Genomic DNA, 19,263 nt, shown 5'->3' on the forward strand with positions numbered 1-19,263 from the left:
ATATACTATATATACACATATATGTATGGGTGTAGTACATACCAATCTTTAACGTATATTTTAGTTTTATCTTATACGCCTAATACAAGGTACTTAGCTTGTTGCATAGAAAAATTAAATTTTGATAACTATAATGGGTCTTCTTGATTGTTTATATATTAACAATACAGATATAGACATATTTATTTTTCCTACATCTACAGTGCATAACTATTCAGTAGTGAGAGTGATTACAAAATGTATTGAAAAATAAAGGTCTTGCTTGGTTCTTGGTAAAGGGATCTCAAGTGTGTATTTTATTTTATTATTATTAACCAGTATTCATGTTTAGTTATATATATTCATAAAAAATTTTAGATCTAGCATATTGGAGATACACGATCAGATATTTATGAAATATTCCACTTTAATAAATTTCATTGTATGAATAACGTAGAATCAGTTTTTATTTCGAAACAATAATGAACATATTTTTTATGCTAAATTACATGAGGTTATCATAAAATTAGAAACTTCACTGCAAGACAACAGTTATATAAAATTTGAATAAACTACACGGTCATAGTTCTATCTTTGTAAATAACAAATTCCAAAATGGCGTAAAATCTGCTGGGACCAGCTGCTGTCTGACAATTTCATCTTCATCTAAATTCACATACAGATAAATTATATTTCGAAATCCACCAGAGATTTATAAATCATAGCTTTAACTTTAGGTATTATATTTAAAATATTACTGAAACATATTATTTTCGCTTATCCTTGTTGGTTTCTTAGAAATTATTCCCTATTGGTCCCGCAACACATTCAATGATATTTTTACAAATTAAAAATCTTTTTCTAGAAAAAAAAAAACTTCTTATTTTGGGTCCAACAACGTGCTAAAAGTAACGTTATTGTTTCACCCGCATAGCATCACAAGCTAGTTTACACTTATGGTGTTTTGCACGAAAATCATTTACTACAAATTAAATATTTATTACGTATTTGTTATGTGGGGTAATAGACAACATGTACGAACATTTACGAGGTTTTTCTTTTATTATGAGTTTGAAGCTTATTTATTTATATGAATATCCACATAGGATCATTTACACTAATCATTTGTGTACGACATGAGAAAAATGCCAGAAACGCTTTTTTACAAAAACTACAATTTGATTAAACTTCGATTTAATTGCATCCTTTAACTTAAAGCTACAAGGGTTCCAAAGACGGCTTGATCTGAGAAGAGTCCAGAACACTCAGACAAATTTTTTTTACTGTGGTCATTTTTCCAATATTTTTTTAGCAATTTATATCCAAATGGAGAACGTGTATTCCTCTATGTTTAAGAGACAGTCGTACTGTACCTGGCTACACATGATTGCCAATCCGATTTGGCCCCGCATACCGAGCATTGCCTAAAGATTAATTGCAATACAGTTTCGTTTATGTATATAGTTAAAAACTGGTAACAATATACACGAAGTACCTTATATTATGGTTTGTATGGGTAGTTCGTAAAAGTCTTTCGCTGAGAGACCACAAAGCTTAATTATCGCTTACAAATCTATAACGCTATAAGGGTTTTATTTAGTGCACTTCTGAAATTATTTCAAGATAATTTAGACATTACATGGGCGTGTACTGTAATACCGTACACAGTTGTCAAAAAAAGTGTTAATAATTCTATGTAAAAATAAATTATGTTTGTATGTTTATGGAATAAATAAACTATTAATGCAGGTTGGAATTGGAACAGTTTGACAATTTTGTTAGTACATAGAACATATTTCGAAATTCATTAAAATTGGTGATCAATAACAAATGTATTTAAGAGAGTCCGGAGATATAGTACAGGATTGCTCTACTGGTGCGTTTCGGAGAACGTTGCAAATGTAGTGATCGTATGTAAAAGAATTATTAATAGTGAAATTAATCAGACTGTATAAAAATAATCAAAAACATTTGATTGATGAGATAGAATTAGAAGTCACAGTCAAAGTCACGATTAGATCGAAGGATTGCTCGTCTGAATTCGAAAAAAATCTCGCAGGAGATGTACCAAAAGAGAGTGATGAGTATGCAGTGGGCGTTTTTCGGCTGAGAAAAACAGAAGAAACAATTGCAATTATTAATGAAAGTGTAATACTAACAGTAGTTCACAATTATTCCTTCCCGGTAAGCCGGCGCATTGAAAGACACAGAGCCAAGAATAGTAAATTAGTCCAAGAGATTGCATGTTTTTGTTGTTAATTATATATGGAAAATACAATAAAAAAAATTGTAAGTCCCGGTTTGTGTGGAGAATCGCATATCTTTGACACAGTGTAACTGTGACGTCATCCGTTATCAGTCTAACCTGTTTCCAGTAAAACAACATTTCTCACCGTTGTCAATTGTGACGACGTCTGTATAAATTGGAAAAATGATGACAGGGAAAATGATGTCAATTTAAATTCTGTTCAAGTTTCGCGCTGTCACGAAAATAGGTCGAAGATAATTTAACGCGATCGTCGACTTTTTAAATATTCGCGGAGTAAGTTTCGACACGGACCTCATTAAGTTTTTATAATTGATATCTAGAGATTTATTTTTGCACCTTAATAAATGTATCAATGACAATTCATAGAAAAAAAATATTTGTCCCGAACAAAGAGCTGTTTGTAATAAAATATTTAACTAAATTACAGGGTGATTGGTTATTGATACTAAAACTTGAAAGGATAGAGTGTATAGCTCGTTTGATGTCAATTAGTGCATGAAACACTTTGTCCAAAAATCAATAGTTTCAGAAATCATAAAAAAGGCAATGACAAGACAGTAAAAAAAACGTTTCCGAATTTTATTTTTGTTTACTATCTGTTTCAACAGATTATGTATTGCCAGAAGTTATTGGTCTATCAAAAAATCATTGACGTAACTGTAAATACAAATGTAAATAAATGATGGTTCAAAATAGGTGTAAGATCTTTTGAGTTTTTGCTAACAAATAAGCAATACGTAGGGATAAATCCCTTTAAAAATTTTACAACCCTAACTAATCACCCTCCATATTGTTAATTTAACGTAAGGAATTTTTAGAATTCGCACAGAGGTGCTTCACTTGGGTATCAAAGGCACTTGTCCGAACCGTCAACGATATGCCACCATTGTGGTAGCGATGAGGATACAGCTTAGCACACGCTTGAAGAGCTGCGCGGAGAACTCATCGACATTGTGGGGTATGACCTCTAGTTCCTAGGCTTTGTTAAGGTGATGGTACAGAACGAGCAGTCATGAACCACTGTTGTAACCTTCTGCGAATAAGTGATGTCGCAGAAGGAGGCTGCGGAGAGAGAAAAAGAGAAAGAACAACTGAGCTCTCCATCCACAGTCGGAGACCTGGATGTCGGATGTTATACAGAGTCTTTCTCCAACCCCCTATGCCAAGTAAGAAGTCGAGGCACTAGGCCACCGCCGTTGAAACTACGGTAGTATGTGATAGCGTTCCCGTAGTTTCAACAAAAGGCGTTCGATAAGACCGTGGGGTTTTGGCAACATGATTGGATTGCAGGATTTCCCCACGGGTAAAAATGGGGCGGAGCGTCACTTGAATTTCCAGAGCGCCATAGATCCTCAGAAAGATCTTGGTTGAACAAAAGATTTACCAAAACTGTGTATTATTGGAAATATGTTGTTATCAAAAAAGTTATAATGGTGATGTCGGAAAAGCTGACACTGCATTAGGAAAATAGAAATACTATAAAATATATATGTAATACAGCTAACTAATGTTCATAACCTTAATACCTTGATATTGCTTCCTGATCCAGGAACCTCATACATGATAATAAATATACTGTTTCAGATTACAAAGCTGCGGTTTGTTCTACAAAATTGCTTTGACCGAAGAGTAACGATGTGAATTCTTTATTATGAGAGCCAAATTTACACAAGCGTGCTTGAACTTATACAGTTTTCCCGTATGTATAAATAAATTTTATAAATTAAATTTTTTCATGATTATCATCATCTCTCCAGCCATAAGACATCCACTGCTGGGCAAACGACATAAGTCAAAGCAAGAAAAGGACCGAGTCATATTGACTCTGTGTTTGGCACTAATCGGTGTAACATAACTCCTGAAGATGCCCCGTGAAGGGGTGAAACACGTGTTGAGTGATTTGGTGGTGGTGGTTGTGTGATTCGCATTGTTTGCCTCATACGCATTTATCAGCGGGCTGGCGGGCGGTGCATTTCATTGCACGACTAACACTGCATGTGCGGAAGTGGCAAAATATTGGTCCTTTTCTTGCTTAGGATGGACTTCCGCGAGGTAACGCCTGATTCCATTAAATACATAGGTCAAACTCTTATATTTCCAATAAGACCGGTTGGTAGCGGCCTGCATCCAGCGTCTTTTAACGTCTGTCCACCTTGTGGAGTGACATCCTACAATTTTTTAATATGGTCCCCGTTATTGGGTACATCTCGTACTCCCCCGTCTAATTTTCGGACCGGGCTTTTACACTTTTTTTTATTAGTTTCTTTTCACATTCTTTTTTTACTTCTTTACTCTTTTTTTTTCGTTATATGATCTAACTCTTCTCTTCCTTCATTCTATAACTATCCAGCATTTCTCTACATACTAATTTGCTTTCATGCATCGCCTCTCTTCCTTCACCTCGTTACTCAAATATCACAGGTTTAGGTAACTATCACATTTTTTTCACTATAAGTTTTATTTTTATGTAATAATATTTTATACTTACCCGACCTGTTTTATTTATCGGTTATGTTTATTTTAATAGTTTCCTCGAGTAATGTCCTGCAGCATTTAACGAACGCCGGTCTGTCTTGATCATCGAATGACACCCTACATTCAAAACCACAGCTGTCATCGGTCTTTCTCGCCAAGTCTCCTGTCTACTGCCTGTCCTGTCTTTCAACTAACCAATCCGCAGGGCTGTATCAGCTACGCTCGTTCGCTTACGGATCTCCTCATTCCTTATTCGATTTCAGAACTATCCCGATCTCCATTTTCCGCTAAGAGACCGTCAGCTTACCGTTGATGCCCAAAGTGAGAGATCACGTTTGACGGCTGTAAGTATAATGACTGGTGGCACACATAGCTCGTAGACCTTCACCTCGTAGACGTCCATTACTTCAATTTGACAATCCGCAGGACAATTAAATCTGTTAACCGCTCTTAATTGACAAAGAAAATTGTATTTATTTTCAAAATACGTAACTTTGTATAAATCACTAGACTGAAATAAACAGTGAAATATTTCAACCTCTGAATATAAAATAACATGTCTAGATCTTTAACCTTTCACTAATCGACAATCATTTCACGCAGTATAGTGTAGACCAATTAACTTCTATAATTGCTTCCAGATGAATGTATGAGACTATTGAACAGTTTACAATTAAACTGTAATTTGTTCTTTACTCGACTTAAAGGTCACAAGTATTAATATTTATAATGATTAAAAACATTATTTATTCAAGTATTGTAATATTAAGTAAGGAAATTTTAATTTATTATTTTAATAAAAAATAACTAATGATTTACTAATATTTAAATTACATTTACGCTCATATTTTAAAAATATTTGAAGTACAAGCGTAACTTCAGCAAAGAGTCATTTTATTTTTGCGTAATTTTAGCAAATTTTTAGTACTCGGTGTTTGATATAGCACACCGGAAAAGTAATACAATGATCAACTATGTTCAGTTTGGTTTAACGATTTTGTTTATTCCACAGTACTCTGACAGCTTGATGATTGCGAAGATACTTTACAAAATCGAATATATTGCTCTTGTTTCCGACGTGTCAAAGTGCCGGGTACTATTCTCTACTAATGAGGCGGGAATCATTTGTATTACAGTTATATATAACAGAAATAGACATATAAATCTTCCAATTTGTTTAGTAGTTGGAAATATTTTCAATATATGGCCAAATCCTCGAGATGGTGTAAATAAAGGGCATCCAAAATAAGAGTTACTCTTCTAATTTGTTTTGGGTTGTCTAGAATTTAACTAAAAATAGTAAAAATCATCTGAATATTAGAAAGACTAGACCTTAAGTTAGATAAAACTTAATTCAAATTTGTTGAAAATTTTGCGAAAATTCTAGAAAGGTTTCTAAGTAAATATTTCTTCTATTCATGAATTTTAGAAATTCGGAGAAATAACTAAAGCGATAGATGAAATTAAATGAGATATAAATCAAACTGTAGTAAAAATTATTATACACCGAATAAAAAATATTCTTTGAGAAGTAATAACATTATAAATAGTAAAAAATGTCTTGGTTTTATAATAAAGTAAACAGCGACCTCTTATGAACAGCTTTAAATGACACTTCAAAATTTTAAAACGTATCACCCTAACGAACGAAACTCGTTTAAAATTATTTTATTGACATTATTTTTTTATTTAAAAACTGTTTTTAGCGACCATTATTATACACAACGACTTTTTGATAACATTTTAAAAGACATTTCGCAGACAATTGGTAGGCAAAAAAATGAGCGATGCGTCATTTTGGCGATTATTAAATTCAGATTTACTATTTCTAATATTAATGCAAGTAATGGATTCCGCTACAATTGTACGAAATAAAATTTAGTTATTACAAAAAATAACCTAACCTAACGAAACTTTTATATTTTGTTTTCGACACGTCCTTCGCCGAAAAGTTACGTCAATGATGTGATTGTTTTCTGTGTTTCTCGGTATAAGAGACATTTCTTGGCCCATTGTTTAGTTTTATATATGTATTTAAGTAAGGTTTAAGCTAAATCCGTGTAGCGTAACTACCTAATCTGAATTAAAGAATCTCAAAATGTTAAAATCTTTAAAGATGTAAATGTAGGTTGAGAAACGGCATTCGTCAAATGTAAAAGTTGCCTTCAGTGATAAGACTGTCGTTTTCACTTATGTTATTATAGTTCTGTGTTTTTCTTTTTTATGATACAAGTATTATGAAGAGTATTTTTTTTTAATGACCCCCGCTATTGGGGGCCTCTCGTACCCCTATTTGTGGTGGAATAGGGACTTTATTAGCATTTAATTTTTTCACATTATCTTTTATTTTCTCTCTATTCAAATAACTCTACTTAGAACACCGAAGTAATAATTGCAAATATGACACTATCTTCAGTAGCACCACATTGCTATGAACGGACCTATCACTAACCATTAAGCTATGATACCTACTATCTACCTAAAATATTTATCTGTCATTATAAAAAGGTAACATTTTGTCCGACTCAAATCCTTTTCTAGAGATACAAAATATCTTTCGCCTTTTGTGTCTGTGAGTTCATACAAATGAGTATTGCCTAAATAACGTCTTTTCTTTGAAATTAAAATCTGTCACGAACCATGTTTCAGACATAAAAACATCTTTTTACTTTCGTGCCTGTAAGATCAAGCAAAATGGCAATGGCCTATAAATTTCTATTCTTTGAAAGTTGTATCTGTTGCAGATCATACTTTGAAGCTTAAAAATATCTTACGATTTTAGTTTTTATAAAATCGTCATCACAATCCATCACTTTAACGTATAACATCTACTGTTAGATATATGCCTCTCCCATAGTCTTCACATAGGATTAGCTGAAAGTTGCCTGCATCAGAAGACAGTAGCAATCTACCGAAGACTTAATGCGATCAACTCTCCATTTTTAGGTAAAATTCATACGCTACACTTGCCGGTCCGTTACATCCGCTCCAAAACTTAAAGACCACATCGGCCATATGGTCAATAAGCTATGTACCTGCCCACTGCTATCTCAACTTGCCAACCCTAGTCTTTATCGGTTATTTATGTCCGTCTACGGATCTGCTCATTTCTGTATCGATCTCCCAGTAAAATAATAGCCCTGTTCGTGGCTCATTGAGCGACTAGGAGCTTGCTAATAACCGAAACAGGAGACCACGTATCAATACCGTAAGACATCACTGATCACAAAAATTGATCGTAGAGTTTCATTTTAAATCATTGAAGGATATTGGGCGATGTATCGTAATTTTCCGAACGCTGCCCAACCGAATTGGATTCGACCATTCGATGCATTCAGCTTATCTATTTTTACTATTTGTCTCAAGTAAAAGTACGAGCCAACAATTCCATGTACTCGAAATTTTTAACGTTTTTAAATTAACACAAGTGTAAAAACAGGAACGTAAAAATAATTTCATCATTTCATCAAGCATTCCCGGAAATTTGTTTTACCAATTCTACTTAAAAACTCAGTTCGAAATATAAATTCAATTAAGCGGAAAATAATATTCCCTTCCATCATTTGCCAATTGTAAACTTCGAGTTAATTTAATTACTCAATTCAAAAAAAATTGGTTTCTTACTAACATAAGCAAATTTTTTGAATATATAGTTGCGGATGTTGTAACAACTCTCATAATTTATTTTAGCTACTTTCACAGTATTAGGTGTCGTGGCGTAATACTGTGACGTCGTAATGCCACTGAAATAAAGATCGTTCTTTGTATAGCAAAAAAGAGTTATTTTTGTTTTTGAGTCTAAATTATCTTTAAGACACGTATTTAATGAAATCGAAATATTTATTGTTGGTTCCTAATACATGTGTAAAGAAGTCTACAAAAAAATTACTGATTATCCCAGAAAGTGTAACATTCAGTGCAAGGCATTGGTCTCTCCCAAAGACATATATAGGGGGATGTAACATAATCGCCACGGTTCATATCCGGGTTGACGATCCCTGTATACGGTACGCAGACCACACTGCTGCTCATCATCTGGAAACTTGTTTGTGAGCAGTGTTAATCTTATATCTATTAATTATGCACAAAGTTTAAATGATATTAGATAGTATCCCGGGAATCAAATCCACGATATACGATCGCAGGTTTTGGTCCTATATCCTTGGATTACCACTGATATTTATTGACCGAGAAGTCAGTTACAATAGGATCCCAGATAATGATAATTCAAAAGCTTCTATTAGCGTTTATTTGAAATTAGCTATTTGAAAGTAGCTTCTATTAGCGTTTATTTGAAAAAATGTCAAATAATTTTTTGTGTAGTAAGGGTTACTACACTGTAAATGACTTCATACAACATAGCACAAGTGGGGAATGATTTGCTCGCCTCCAGGCTATTTCAATGTTTATTAAATATGTAATTTTATTTTCTTTTACATCTCCCTCTGTGTCTTGTGAGAACTCTGTCCTATGATCAACACTAAAGAATATTTCTTTAATTATTTATTTATTATTTTATTCAAATTTTAATATTCTAAGCAGTAACCATATTTAACTGGAATATCTATTACCGTAACCCAATAGTTGCATATCATAGACATGTGTCAACGGAATAGTACATTAAAAAATCCATCATTTAAATTTTTTTAAATTATTCGTATCTAAGATATAACATTAAGGATCGTAGCATTTTTTCTGAGTGTACAACAAAAATCACGTAGTTAGCAGCACAAAAACTTTCTCACGATATTTAAAGAAATGTTAGTATTTTAAGAAGTACGAAATCTGTTCATTCGTAACTTTATAATAGTGAAGGTAAAAGTCGATGACCCCTTTTGTTCATTTATTTTGACGCTCACATTGTACCTTGTTTTTTTTTGTAATTTGAATTCAATATTTTACCTGTGTACTATTTAATTTACTTACTCCTTATTACACACGAATCGAAAAGTAATATACATGTATTCGTATAAATTAAAAAAATTACCATGGACGATCTTATCTTATATAGAAAAAGAAAAAGGACATAGCGAATAATCGACGTGTTCATATAAACATATACATATGATTAATAATCAATAAACAATTTTTTTAATTAAAATTTTATTAATCCAAGGCTTTCATATACCGGGTGTTATATAAAGATGTAACCTTCGATAGCAGCGAACTAGCCTGTTCGTTATTTAAAGATGTTTACGTCAGATTTAGGCGGAAAAACTAATTTCGCCGAAATATTTTAATCTTATTTATGGATATGCGGATTACTTTGTCCAAATCTAGTGTCCTCAACATAAGGATATATCCAAAAAAAGCCTGACAGTAAATAGTAACCTAGTCTTTTTGCTAAGAAACTAAACAAATGAATAAAAATTTTGCTTTGTCACATATCCTTATACAGTGATTAATTTAAATTATCCATTTTCACTAATTCTTGCAAGTAAATCATGCACAAATATAATATTTGTAACTAATGATATGTTTAGGTACATTTACACCGCTCAATATTATTAGTTTTCACGTATAAAATGAACCTGTAATGTATTGTAAAATCTTAAACCAAATAGAAGTTCCAAGTTTTTTATGACATTTTATTATTTATGCCACGAATTGTTTTTAAGACTTCAGTGGCGTTACAGTTATATCGTTTTTCTAGTAATTTACAAAGAAAAATGTTGAGGTAAATACGAGAATTCCGAGGACAATTTACCAACATTGATTTACTTCAGCTCGATTTTCGATCAAACAAAGTCCCATCGGCGTCAATCAATGTTTACACGAACATTGATACAGTGTGGGTGCGTTTTATTTTCTTAGTTGTACGAAATAATGAACGCGTCGAACTCGTACACGTCAAATAGCACTGGACGTAAAACAATATGTGTGTTCTGTCCAATTTTCGAGCGTAATGATGTTTTCTTTAGCCTTCAGATCATGTATGTACATACAAAGTTCATGGAAAATCGGTCCGATAATTTGATTTATATTCGTTATTGTAGACAGGAAGATGGATACGAAAACATTGCGAAATTATTTGTTGCACGAAAATATCAAATTTACATATTCCACGATAAGAAGACACGCTTGAGAATATCCTAAGAAACAATTCATTTCAGCTAGGTCGGGTCACGTCGCCGGTGCCATCAATAGACCTCATCTGACCCCGTTCAGTAGGAACATTCACATCATTTCCCTAGATCCACCACAAAAGCGAACGGCTTAAAAATTCATGAAACGTCCCACTTTTCGTACATCTTTTTAAAATCGCCGCAACGATATAAAACCTCTTTCCAATATCTTCATGTCGAATATCCATAATGTGTATTGTGAAATCAGATCTTACGCAACAACACTTGAGGTTCAAAACCGTACCGCCCTTTGCTCTTAGTACAGCTCTTATAATCGCGACACACCTCCGGAATGAGACCTCAGTGAACATTCGACGCTCTTTTTAAGTAAATAGTGGTGCAAAAATGTCTAGTGCGTCTGGTATGAGACTACACAATAGTTGGTTGCGTCTCCTTAGGGGCATATCAGAAAGGATATTTTTAGATATTTTACGCCTTTGAAATTAGGTTTCATTACAAACTTTACTTATATACTAACTTTTTATTCATTGGTAGTTCATTAAATGTAAAGCGTAAAGGCTCCCCTGTCTCTCAGTGACTTAAGATGACTTACGGCAATCCAACATGATCTCATCAGGTTAGAGTTGCTCAACGATCAATGGAGAGGGATTGGCTATTTTTCTACATAATCGAATTAGGGATAAAAAGACCCGTAGCCGAATGAAAGGATCCGATATAGCCTATCAAATTGGCATAAAGGCGCTGGGACCTTAAGGTTTTGGAGCGGAGACAACGGACTGGCGACTACATCGCAGGATCTCTACTAACGAGGTAGAGAACCTACTTCGTTAAGGTCGCTAGAGGATGGTGGATGCAGGCCGCTTTTAACCGGTCCTGTTTTAGAACAATAGATAGGGCCTACGTTGAGAAGAGGACGTTCTTCGGCTGAAATGATAATTATGATGAGGTCGCAACAGACTGTAGATACAAAACGAGTGCTAGTAAAATAACCTTGAAGAGTTAATATACTTTGTTTTTTTGTTTTTTGTTGTGATGGACTTTTTACTGCCAGAAGTTATTGGCCTGTTGCATTCCAATTTTAAAAAAAATATTTGTCGATTTTTAACGGATAGACGACCTCTGCAAGGCATAAGCATCCCTCAAAGATACGTTGAACAATGAAAAAATAAATTAATGGACGATTATAATAATCATTTTATCTATTAATTAAATACCTAAAGTAAAATAGTAGAAAGATAGTGCATACATAATATTGTAATTTAATTTCGGTATACATGAGAGATAAATGTTGACTGATATAGCTGTTAAACTATTGGTCAAACGCGCGAAACTTCAGTTTCAGAAGTCTCTATATTTTCAGAAATATCTCAAGTTTTTGCATAGTTCCTTTTACAATGGGAACCTTCTTATAAAGTCTTAGGAAACTTATTACAATGAAAACCTCTAGAGATTTCTTGAGTTATAGTGTGACAAAGGGAAACAGAAATTAATTTATGTATATATAAACAGATGAATACAGCTTAATTACAGCAATCATGTAACTAAGATTTTTTTTGGTTTCAGTATATATTTAGAATATGTTTACAGTTAAGTTTTTACAAAAATTAACATGTCAATTGAAACTATACGAATTATAAAAAATATAAGCAAGTTTATAATTAATAATATTTTGGCACTATATTAAATAAGAAAAAATAATATTTTAATTATTACATGTTAAATTACAAGTTTAATTACAAACTTTCTTTACGCCGTATTTATACGATTTTTTATGAGACCCATTAACCAAGATGCCATGTCTTCAGCTTTGTATTTTTATGAATTACAATTACGTCCTTAATAACGAAATCTGAAACTTTATTATGTTTCTACTTATTTGCGGCAGAAAACCATGGAAGATTCGGCAATACAACGGTAAATAAATACGTTACATCCTTTTTTTCATGCAATCATACTTTACTCGATTTTGCATGTTATATAATCCTTCTAATTTTTCGTTAATTTATTCTTTATTATACACGAACAGAATTCAAAAGAGATTTTTTTGCCGGTAACCATTAGATCGCAAACCTGCCTGTCAAGCGTGGCAATTATAGTAAATGCCCCCAATGACGGCACTTCTTTACCTGACCCGTGCGGTAGCGGATTATGCGTGCAGCCGAAGATCAGTCATCGTGACTATATTTGTGGGAGGTCAATACGCTGCAGTAGACGTCTATTGCCTGAAAAGAAAAGGAACCATGACAAATAGGCTGTTAATAAAGAAAAATAGAAAGTAAAGGGAGTCCTATTTACGGTTAACCCATTTATGAACTTAAATAAAAAATCGATTGAACTAACAACTCATTAAAAAGGATTAAATCAACGTAATTCGTCATTACCTCGATTCCTGCACTCAAAGCGAATTTAATTGTCTCGCGCAGAAACTCGGCCGTGGTTCCACTTTTTATCAAAGCAAACAGTGATGCGATCGTTTAAAGTACGATAATTGCTGGGAGATGAAAGCCCAAACAATCGCTAGATATAAGAAAATTACATTCAAAGTGTAATTTAAACTGCTGCACAATTTACTGGAGTGCTTTTTCCGTTTTTCAAAATGTTTTTGTTTTTCAATTCTATGGCTGTAATATCAATTACAGCTATATTTTCTGTAAAATCGGTTAGAAGTTTATTACCATTTATCAGGTTTAATTATGTTATTCGTATTGTTTAATGATCAAGTAGCACTGATGTTGTTACGTTATTCGTAATTTATACATGCTTAGGATGGTAAGCGATTAGGTTCATGTGAAACGTGTTTTTCATCTTTAATTGCAACAAATATAATTGATAAGTCCACATTGCTATGCGTCGTTATAGATCTCTTTGTAACATTAACTTCACAATATTTTACATTTTCAAGTTGTGAACAGCGGCAGCCCTGGCCGAGACTTGTAATCGTGCATTAATTATAAAGAATTTGTCCCTTTCCAACAAGTATCCAGAGGATAGGCCGCAGCGTCCTCTGCATACCACAATATTACACTGCGATCGCCAATCCACCTGCAAAACGTAGCAATTATGATATATCCACTCGTAAATATCTTTGGTGTAGGCCTACGCTTTGTAGTTGGCAACTATAGGATGAAAGGTTGAATTAAAATGAGAACGTATTGCTGTTTTAAAACCAACGACATTCCTAATTTTAAAATTTATTCTAGCACCCTTTATTACAATTATGTTGGGTTCCGTCACGCCTAAAAGATTAAAACATTCTCTACAAAAAGATCGTTACAATCTAGTCTAGTCTGTAAGAGACCAATCACTAATAACATTTAAACCAAATATGTTATCAATTACTTAATCTTAACGACTCAATAGATAAGAATACGACACGAAATAACATTTAAGATGTCTGTTTATTATTCCAGGTAATGAAGTTGCGTACCGCTTTTAGTACGCTAGGTACTGTGTTAAATTTTACATCTAAACCAAGATACCTTAGTTCGACATCGTAAAAAGTTACGACCAAAGAAAATAGTATTCAAGAGCTACGGCAACAAGGTCAGATTTGTTCTCACGTGAGGCTTTACAAGAATTAAAAATCCCCACACGTAACAATATATAAATACAACGATAAGTAGTTATTTGAAAGGCATTACCAGCGATTTTCTTATCGGTGTTACCAGGTTGACTGCGGAACGCGAATAAAATTTTATTCTTTGCTATCGAGTGTATTTTCATACTCTAATAATATGATTCACGTAACTCCGAACCGACGTTACGTAACCGGATGATATCTTAAATATATTAATAAAAAAAGAAATCATGTTTATTTAAAATTTAAACTGAAGAAATTTATTTGTTCATATAATATATCTCAAAATATACAAGGTTATTCGTTATAGATGCAAAAGTTTTAAAGGGGTGAATGTATAGCTCGTTTGACAGCAAAAATTCTTATACACATATTTACAATTATCTTGCATAAAATGATCGCTGAAATATCTTACATTAATTATTGTTTTCATTTGAACTCGATAGTTCATTTATTTCTGACAGTACAACGTGTACAGGAAGAGTTATTATTTATTATTTTATGAAGTAATCTTGATTTTGAACATTATTTTTCTTGCTGAATTATATATATGCAATAATAATTACTGAAAGCAATAATTTTTGAAAAAAGTGTACAATACCGTATATTTACCAACGGCAAATAAGTTATACATTAGGCCCTTTACAGCTTTTACATCGTCAAAAAATAAATCTCCGTCCAACGTTTGTGTTGAATAATGGGAGGTCCAATTATAAAAGTCAATAAAATATAAATTACCAATGAAAGAACAAATTACGGAAATTATCTAATTACTTGATATTATCGACACAAAGGATTTTTCTCCGCGCGTGACCCGAAATCAAAATAGAATAAAGTCTTTGTATTCCGTCTATCTTCCATTCGTGTACCTTATCGGGACTTTCTCGTCAATTATTTGACGTTGTTTAGGTGGCATACGTCTATTGAAAAGAAGAATGGTTAGCATTCATATATCATTTTATTAACAACAGCTCTGTTCAGTCAGATTAGTGGTAGCATAGCGGCTGAGGACTGAGACTTGCGCTTACGAGCGCTTTTATATATATATATAAATATATATATATATATATATATATATATATATATATATATATATATATATATATATATATATATATATATATATATATAAATATTAATGTTTCAGTTGCTGCAAATTAGTATAAGTGGATAGGTTAATGCAACGTATTTCTAGAAGCCATTAATTTTATAAACGAATAGACGCCCACTGCAAGGCATAGACTCTCTCCCAAGAAATTTTTGAGGAGATATACCATAATCGCTACGCTTGGCAGATGCGTTGGTGATCGCAGTGTGGTATTATTTTACGTTCAGCCGGCTATAACTTGGTAGTCTTCAAGTCAAGAAGTAAATAGATATTTTCAAGGTAAGCAAGTACCATCGTAGATATTTTTGTAACCAAAAAAAGAGAAAGGAATGGCTGCTCATCCTCTGGAACTTGTTTGTGAACAGTGGCAATTCCATATAAATAATGCACAAATCTGAATCATATATGAGATTTTAACCAGATATCAAATAAAGCCAGTCAGTTGTTCAAAGTTTGTTAAGAACTAGAGGAAATTAATTAAAATTAATATCTTAATTAAATAAAAATTAAAGAACATAAGAAACATTTCAATTAATTAAATACGCCATTGGGAAATTGAAAATAGTGAAATAATACCGTGAACACCTCATTGCTTCGTTATGAAAGCGCTCCAGTTACACAGAGACGATCCCCGAGAGAATGCAAATGCAAAATCGTGTGCAACCTCGATTTACCATTTTATTTGTTATTACTTTTCTTACATTATTAATTTATATTTTAACAAAGACCCAAGTAGCTCTTGCTAATCTAGATATTCCTTTGTGAAGCCATCAAACGAAGACGTGCTGACTAGTGGCTATCTAGTTCACGGACCCTTCCGCTCCGTGAACTCAGTACCGACGATGCTGTAAAAGCCTTAAGGCTAACAGCGTTAACATCTTCAGAAACAATACAAGACGAGCTGACAAACGCTGACTAAGTAAAATCATAATCCTTACTAGTAATAAAGAAGACTGAAAAGAGATTTTATTTAGAATACATGTATATATATATATATATATATATATATATATATATATATATATATATATATATGTATATATATTTACAATTTATTGCTGGATCAAAAACTACACTAGAAGACTTTTAGTTACAGAAGAAAAGAGTCGATGCAAGACCATTTAGATTTACAAAGTTTAAATGGCATCACATTTAAAATTAATTCAAAGACACCTGGATTAAACAAAAGTTGTGTATGATTTTTCGATTTTTGTATAAAAGAAAAATATCATAAATATCAATCCGCGATTTTATAGATTTTATAATTATTCTCGTCGGTTAAATTACTCAAACCATATGAGTGTTATAATACGTATGTACGTATTATAATTCAGGTACTTTAAAAAAATATTTGGTCATTGTTCACGGTTTTTACAAAAGAAAGCGCTGACTTGCATAATGTGAATGAATTCGAATAAAATAAAGACAAAGAATAGAGCCTACATTAATAATACACCGACTTTTATATTTTAATTATTAATAATCTTCCAATCCTCTACTGAATCAAACAAGAAGCAGTTTCTTTATTTAATCCCATTCTAAAATCCTTACATAAAATTATTCGATTTCCTTTTTACTTAATATAATTATTTAAATGGCTGCTCTCTCTGTCCCGGAACTTTTGAGTTGCAGCTAATTACTTTAAAACTGCAAAAGATTACGGCTTCAATAATTCTCCGCGCAAATTTTTTTTTCTATTTTTTTCTGCTAACAGAAGGGAGGATCAGTGAACTGTTGCCATAATTTCTAATTTCTTTTTGATTATAATTGAGTAGCTTTTAAAAAATTGCTATGTAAATCTTTCCTTAATTTAATTCATGTACTTTAATTTGTTTTTATATCTCAAAGTGGCACGCCAGCGGCTATACGGATTGTCCGAGATTATTTACAGAATTATATTAGATGAACAAAATTATAAAGAAAATTCATTTTGGCAAAAATATTATTGTGATTGGAATTTGAGTAGCAATATTCATCTTTTCAAATCTATTGAACCCCGCCGCAAGTTCCATAGTCAAATAAGGGATATACTGTACTTGCCAAGCTTGGCAGGAGGGCTGGCGATCGCATGTATGGAGAAGCCTATGCTCAATGATTTCTCAACGAGATCGAAATAGACATAAGGAGAGAGGAAAATAATTGACATAAAACAATCGCATGTCAAATAGCTGTGGGCAGCCTTGGGATAAACATAACTGGATGCTTCCACCCACAAGGTAGACAGATGACCTTGATAAGGTTGACAGATGACTTGGTAAGGCAGACAGATGATGCTGGATCAGGCCCTTTTAAAAATCTTCCCTCATAGATTGAACTAAATCCAAAAGAGGAGTCCTACGACTAAAATGGTGATAATAACACGGTGATACAAACTAAATTACTAAAGGTGAACGAATTTAATTTTTGAGTGGTTTGTTTGTGAATATTAACAATGCACCAAGCAACAAAGAGAGATACTCTCGTTGAGGAATAATGCCTTAAAATCTTATTGGCCTCTTGTTATAATTAGGATGCGATTCATTATTTACTTAGTAAACGTAAAAGGCATTGGCCTTCGTACTTCAGCGTATGACGGCTTCGTAATAATATTTGCCTTCACCGTTTTTGATGATGATGATATAAAAACTTTCATTAAACTACCTTTACAGATGCGGATATATAACATGGGTTTTTTATATAATAATAACAATAAATAACAATTTTTTTATTTAATTTGTCAGTCTCCGACTTCTTACTGCACCAGCCAATTATAATCATATCTTGGTCTACAGTACAATTATTTAAATTATGTATGTTCATAATTTTTGGCTGTGAGTATGCATGTTTGGGCTACAATTGACTTCAATATATTCATTGACAAAAAAATATAAATGTTTATTAATAAAAACAGGTCTGGCGACTCAATAAAGTCGGACAAATGTAATAATTATCAGTTTGATAAAAACTTTAAAGCTTATTCATTATCTCGACAATTCGTTGTATGTAAAACGGCGTGTTGCGCGTAATTTACAAATTTGTGATTCGCACGGTTTATTCGTGTTATCTTGGTGGCCTCGTAAACAAATTGTCAACGTAAATCGTTCCGTAACATCAGGTACAGCTGCGTAAATAGATTCCGTAGCGGCTGTTTCTGTTTTACGCAGACCTTTATTACGCTAATATTGTTCAAAAAAGGCGGCGAACTGTACCCTTTATGCTGACTGATTACTTTTCGGTGCGTGTGTGTTTATGTGTAAGTGGTGACCTCTATGAATCGTGGAAAATGTTATATTATACAGAATACACTATAATTACATGGATATGAACGAAAACTCATTAATAAGTTCACAGTCATTCATTGAGACAAGGAGTTGGCTACACTCGGGATTTCTTTATGATATCGAATCAGGATTGACGAGATCTATACACCAGCACAAATGATCGACAGAGCCGAGCGGATTGGCAAGTTGAAACGGCAGTAGACAAGCCACATAGCGTGCGGTATAGATAGTTGTAGACTTAAGCGTCTGCGCAGCGTAGAACGTTCACTGACGAGGTGAAGGTACGACTTCATAACGGTCGTCGGAAGCTGTTAGTTACAGCCCACTTCCGACAGTTCCTACAAAAAATCTAAAAGGAAGGCCTATGCCTAACAGTGGAGACCTTTGACTTAAACAAAAGCACTCAAACATATCAAAACTAAAATTATTTCCTTTTTATTTAATTTTTTGATGATTATTTTTATTTTATCTAAGTTAATTGATAATTTATTTTATAGTTAAGCTAAGAA

The sequence above is a fragment of the Battus philenor genome, unplaced genomic scaffold (genome assembly GCF_028537555.1).
Source record: "Battus philenor isolate CCGP_79_NKW_IND1 unplaced genomic scaffold, ilBatPhil1.0.hap1 SCAF_17, whole genome shotgun sequence".
Classification (NCBI taxonomy): domain Eukaryota; kingdom Metazoa; phylum Arthropoda; class Insecta; order Lepidoptera; family Papilionidae; genus Battus; species Battus philenor.